The sequence below is a fragment of the Equus asinus genome, chromosome 14 (assembly GCF_041296235.1).
Source record: "Equus asinus isolate D_3611 breed Donkey chromosome 14, EquAss-T2T_v2, whole genome shotgun sequence".
Taxonomy (NCBI): Eukaryota; Metazoa; Chordata; class Mammalia; order Perissodactyla; family Equidae; genus Equus; species Equus asinus.
The window spans coordinates 23,034,631-23,040,707 of record NC_091803.1 but is presented as its reverse complement, the minus strand read 5'-3'; positions in this window follow the sequence as shown (position 1 = coordinate 23,040,707).

Below are 6,077 nucleotides of genomic sequence, written 5' to 3'. Positions count from 1 at the left end.
AATTACCTGTTGGCCCTGCCTGCCCTTCTGCCCCCGCATTGTGGCTTTTGAGAGAGGGGCAGGAAGCAAACGTGGGGTGCTAGATGTTGTGGAAATTAATAAATAGAAACCTCATTTAAAATGGAGTCTGATGGCCAGAAGAGAGAACTCAAATGCACACGCCACTCAACTTACACCAGAGACTCCAATAGGAAGACACATATTTTATATCTCTGACAGGAAGTGATACTACTTTATTACCCCAGCAGAAAGAAGAAATTCCTCCTTGCCCAGCAACAGCTCAGCCAATGAGAGACCGCCATAACCCAGCCGATGAAGCCACTATAATGGGAACTCCCAGTTTCCTCCAGTGGACTCTTGGTTTATAACAAACCCTTCTAACTTCATAAGAGAATGGTCCTTTCCTTTGTTTCTCTGACTTGACTATAGTTCATCACAGACCGAATGTCCCAAATTATAATCCTTTGCTATTCCTGGATAAACCCATTTTGCTGGTAAATAACTGGCTGTTTATTTGTTCCAGGTCATCGATGTCCTAAGGCAGAGAGTTGGATAACAGGTGAATAGCTGCACGTTCTGCGTGTCACAGGTGCTGCAAGTGTGTATTGGAAATCACAATTTCTTTATGAGGAAGAGGAACACAGACTCCATTGAGATGCAGCAAATAAAAACACAGGCCAAGAAAATGAAGGTTCAGAAAGAAGTGAGTTAATTCTCTTTAGAAAATCTATGTTTTGCACTAGACTGTGTCTCTTCACCCTTTGCTTGCTATTCCTGAAGGACAAGGACCAATTTTAAAAACTGAAATGTCTTCTGAAATGTTAAATGTCTTCCCACTCGGAAACCTACTCTAACACAGCAGTTTACCTTGAAGATACTTCCTTTCTTCTAATGGCCTGGTAATAATTTTTGGCCAAAAGTAACACAGTATGACTATGTAGAAACAAAATGATGGAAGCCCTGTGTTTTAAAAAGGAAAACAGCAGATCAGAAATATGGGTCTCCCTTTAAGAAGGGAATCATCTTTAAAGAAAAGGAAATTCTGAATCATGTCATTTTGACCCCAATGTGCTTGTTCATTCAGATGCTGTGCTGTAAAATGACTTAGTTTGTGCTAAGAAAATGAAATCTACAAGCTTCTAAACTCTACCAAGAGCTTGGGCTAGCCGATAATTTAATTTCAAGAGAGGGTCCCAAGTAAGACCAAACTTAATTATGTTCCGTGGTTTCCTCTGTTGTGTTTCCTTCCATCTAATGTAAAGAGATAAAGGCTCTTACTGTCAAATTGTTTTAGCACAGAGCTTTATAGAATTTTAAACATTTAAATAAAGTCTTATGAAAGTCAAAGTTTTCAAAAAGTGTTTTAGATAATTGTAGAAAGACACAGTAGTTGACTAGGGCAGTAAATGATAATGGTTCCCTATTCATTGATATTAAATGGACATTCTAAATGAAAACTTTTTGCCCTGCCTTTCTGGGTTTTTCATCTGCAAAAAACTATAAAAACCCCAGAGTAGCTTTTAGTTCCAAGAGTACTGTTATAATTAACAGCTTCTCTTTTGCAGATAGTTACAAGTTTAGATCAAATCAAAGTGTTTCTGACAGTTTCAAAACCCAACCCAATAGGGAGTTAGATTGTCATAACCTATGAGGAAACAGGAGATGGATGCATGGTCCAAGTGACATTCACTGAGTCATCCATTGACTTATCAAGTGCTTACCATGCTAAGCCCTGTCCTCTCTGGAGCCTCAGTTGGCAGAGGCATTGTGGTGATTACCAGAACAGAGAGAGACCTGCCTCTTGGACACGTCCATATCCTTGTTTGTGTCTGATCCTCACATCCACTCTATAGGGTGGGCACATTTTATCGGCTAGAAGTCTGAGGTTCAAGCTATGGCTCACCTCTGGCCACAGTCCATCAACGTCTGTCTAAAAGGGGCGGGAAACTTGCCTACCCTCTGTTTCCACAATAGCGCAGAACTTGGCAGTCACTCAAATTCAAGACATGAGGCCCATCTGCAAGTGACTTTCTGTCACAGAAGGCAATGCAGCACACGTTGTGGAAGTGCAGTCTGACTGAGCTTGACTCGGTTCCACCTGGGCTACTGATCTGTGGTATGAAGGGGTACCAGTTCTGCAATGCCCTCGCTCTCATTGACTTGGTAGCTGGAACGTCAGAGGTTGGTCTCCAGAAGCAGCTTGGGGAAGAGGTGGAGAGAGCCTGAGACCAGTTGGACAGATAGCTCTTCTAGGTGGAAGCTGAAACCCAGCAGACCAAGAAGGCTTCCATGAGTGACAGCTCCTCCCTCCCAATGTCACTCCTCCTCTGAGATGCAAAGTACCTGCGATACTGCTGATTGAGAGCCTTAGAGGTAACCTCTTGCTTGTGGCCAAAGAGGAAGTCCCCAGTTCCATCAGGGACATTTCTCCAACTTCCCCTGAAATACTCTGTATTTCACCCATCAAAAAGCCATTGAAGAAAATGGTCTGGCAGTTCCTCAATGAATTAAATATAGAATTATCACATGACCCAGTGTATTAGTTTGCTCAGGCTGCCATAACAAAGTACCAGAGACCGAGTTGCTTAAACAACAGAAATGTATTTTCTCATAGTCTGGAGCCTAGAAGTCCAAGATCACGGTGTTGGCAGGGTTGGTTTCTTCTGAGGCCTCTCTCCTTGGCTTGTAGATAGCCACCTTCTCCCTGTGTCCTCATGGTCTTCCTTCTATACATGTCTGTGTCCAAATTTCCTCTTTTTATAAGGACAGTCCTATTGGATTAGGGCCCACTCTAATGAACTTACTTTAACCTAATTACTTCTTTAAAGACCCTATCTCCAAATACAGTCACATGCTGAGGGACTAGGGGTTAGGACTTCAATCACGCATTTTTGGGGGGACACAATTCAGTTCATAACACCCAGTAATTCCACCCCTAGGTATACACCTAAAAGAACTGAAAATAGATGGTCAAACAAAAACTTGTATATGAATGTTTGTGGCAGTACTATTCAGAATAGCCAAAAGGAGGAAACAACCCAAATGTCCATCAACTGATGAATGGACAAACAAAATGTGATCTATCCATAGAATGGAATATGCAGCCACAAAAAGGAATGAACTACTGATATCTGCTACAATGTGGATGAACACTGAAAACATTATGCTATGCGAAAGAAGTCAGATACAAAAGGCCACATATTACATGATTCCCTTATATGAAATATCTACAACAGGCAAATGCATAGACACAGTACATTAGTGGTTTCCAGGAGCCGGAAGTGGGGGGAGAGGATGACTGCTAATGGGTACAGGGTTTCCTCTTGGGATGATGAAAATTTCTCGAACTAGATATGGTGATAGTTGTATAACATAGTATTTAATGTACTTACTGTCACTAAGTTGTACACTTTAAAATGGCTAAAATGGTAAAATTTATGTTATTTGTACTTTACCACACATAGGAAAAAGGCCATGGAAGATTATGGCCGGACATGTGGCCTGGTGTCCTTAGCGTCCCCCTAAATGCTGGCATCTCACTCTTTTCTCCCTTGTTCTGAGGCAGGATTGCAGACTCAAAGCCCTCTGCTTCTTCTGTCTCCTCCAAAGAGGACTAGCCAAAACCACTTCTCAGTCATCCTCTTCACCTCCTGGTTGGGTCTTATGTGTCCAGTAAAATCTTTCCTCTTTTGCCTCTCAAGTTTAGAACTAAATAACAGATAGACCTGGAGATCAAAAATCAGATTCGTACCTGAGAGAGGTCGTAGTCAAGGACCCAGCTTAGCCAGGCTCTTCAACTCTTCCCGCATTACAGGCTCTCCAGACTTGGTCAGCCTTGGATCAGCTAAGCTTGCCACATGCATGACCCATGAGGGGCACACCTGTCACTGGTCAGGCAGATCTGAAGGAGAGAGTGCCCAGAAAGGGGCCAACCCTCCTCCTCAACTCACCAGCCAGGTGTTCCCTCATCCCTCTGGGGAGGAGTGAGAAAGGCTGGAAATGTTCCTGCAACACTTTTCTCTGGAAAGAGCATGAAAGTTCCCTCCCTCTGTGGAAGCAGAGGAGGAAGATATAAGTGCTGCTCACCCTACATACCTTTCCTCCTCTCCCCACCTTACTCAATTGCTATTCACAGTGAATGCTCTAGAGAAGTTTGATTGTTTCTAGGCCTTCCTTCTCTTAATATTTAAGGAAACTGGACAGAAAATGAGCCCTAATTTTTTGCCTTTAACACAGCCTCCATTTAGCAGAGCAGTGGCTCTTAAACTTGAGTGTGCATCAGAATCCCCCAGAGGGCTGGTTAAAAGGCAGATTCCTGGCCCTAACTCTAGAATTTCTGATTCAGGTGATCTGGGTTGGGGCCTGAGAATGTGCATACCTAATAAATTTCCAGGTGATGCTGCTGCTGGGGGTTGCTCCGGACACGCACCAGGTCTGTTGCCTCAGCTGGACTCCCAGGAGGCAGTGGAGCTGCTGGCAGAGCTTGGCCGAGGCTGAGAGCATGGCTGAGACTGAGCAGAAGTGATGGCTCCTGGGGCTTACCACTCTGAAAACCAAGGAAGGATGGGGCTGGTTGAGAAGAAACTGCGGGGGGCTGAGAGCGCACTGACTAACCTGGTCAAGGGTCTGATCGCAGGTGAGGGAAAAGGCCTGTCAGCTTCTGCCCTGGTTGTCACCTGTGGCAGGCACTGCAGCAGGCGGAGGCTCAAGAAGCCCCATGAGGTTGGAATCTTCTGTAGCCCATCTCACCTGGGAGTGCCGGTGACATCTGTGAGGCAGGGTTCCTACTTCCTTGACCTTAGAAAATTTATCTAGACACTGACACACTTTACTGTGATTTTCTATCTTGATGTACTTTCAAATTTACAGAAAAACTGCCAGAATAGCACAAAGAACTGTATATCTTTGGCCCACTTGCTTTATCTGAGTATATGTGTATGTGTGTGCATAGTGCATAATTTTTTCTGAACCATTTCAGTAATTGGCATCATCCCCCTTTGCTCCAAGGATTTCTGTGAGTATTTCCTACGAATAAGGGCATTGTCTTACATAACCACAGCACAACACTTAAACTGAGGAAATTGAACATTGATACAAAACTGTTGTCTACTCTATAGCCCATATTAAAATTCTGTGAGATGGCCCCATAACGTTGTTTACAGCTTTTCTCTTCTGGGATCCAGTCCGCCACCACTCATTGCATCCAGTTGTCCTGTCTCTACCAACTCCTTTGATCAGAACACTCCCTGAGCCTTCGCCATTTTTGATTTTGTGTGACAAACTTGCAATGGAATGAAATGGTATTTGATTTTCAGGGCTCTCTCTCTTTGCCTGGGGACTGCTGTTGCTGTTGTTGCTGTCATAGTGTTGTGGGGTTGGGATGTTCCTGAGTCCTAAAGTACCTTTTTCTTAGACATTTATCTGAGATGCGGTTGGTGAGGGGTGGAGACCTTGTCTTGGCATCACCCTCCAACCAGCTGGATTGAAAAATCCAGGCCACACTTTTGGACTCCTTTGGTTACTAGCCATGTTGATTTGGATTTGAATCTTGAAGCGAGTTACACCAGACTCCAAAGGATGGGAGTGGGAAGTTATCTGAGTCCAAGAGGCTTGAAGACCTGTCAGGTTCCATCAGTGGGAAAGTGGGCAGTGGGAGGAGTTAGAGAGAAGGCAAGGCCAAACCAGGGGTGGCTCCTGTCAGCTGGCTCCACATTGTCTGCAGTGCACATGTGCCCATGCTCTGGCTGCATGGAGTCTCTGGGCCAGGACCAGGGGCCTGCCCTGTTCAGTGGGCACCAGACCAGTGAGCCTGGGATGAGGCCCCCTCTGAACAAGAACTGCTGGGCTGTGTTTCCGCTTCATTTCAGGCATGTTGTCTTTGAACAGAACCAAAGAAGCTCATCTTCTGAGACAAGACCTACAAAAAGCCAGAGAAGCTGAAAGAAGAGTCACATGGAGTTACTGGCCTGTGGGTTTGGTATTCTGCCCTGGGCCCTGGGCTCACTCCCGGCACTGCTTTAAGCACATCACATATATGACCTCATTTCACCCTCATCTCTTTGAGGTTGCTGATATTG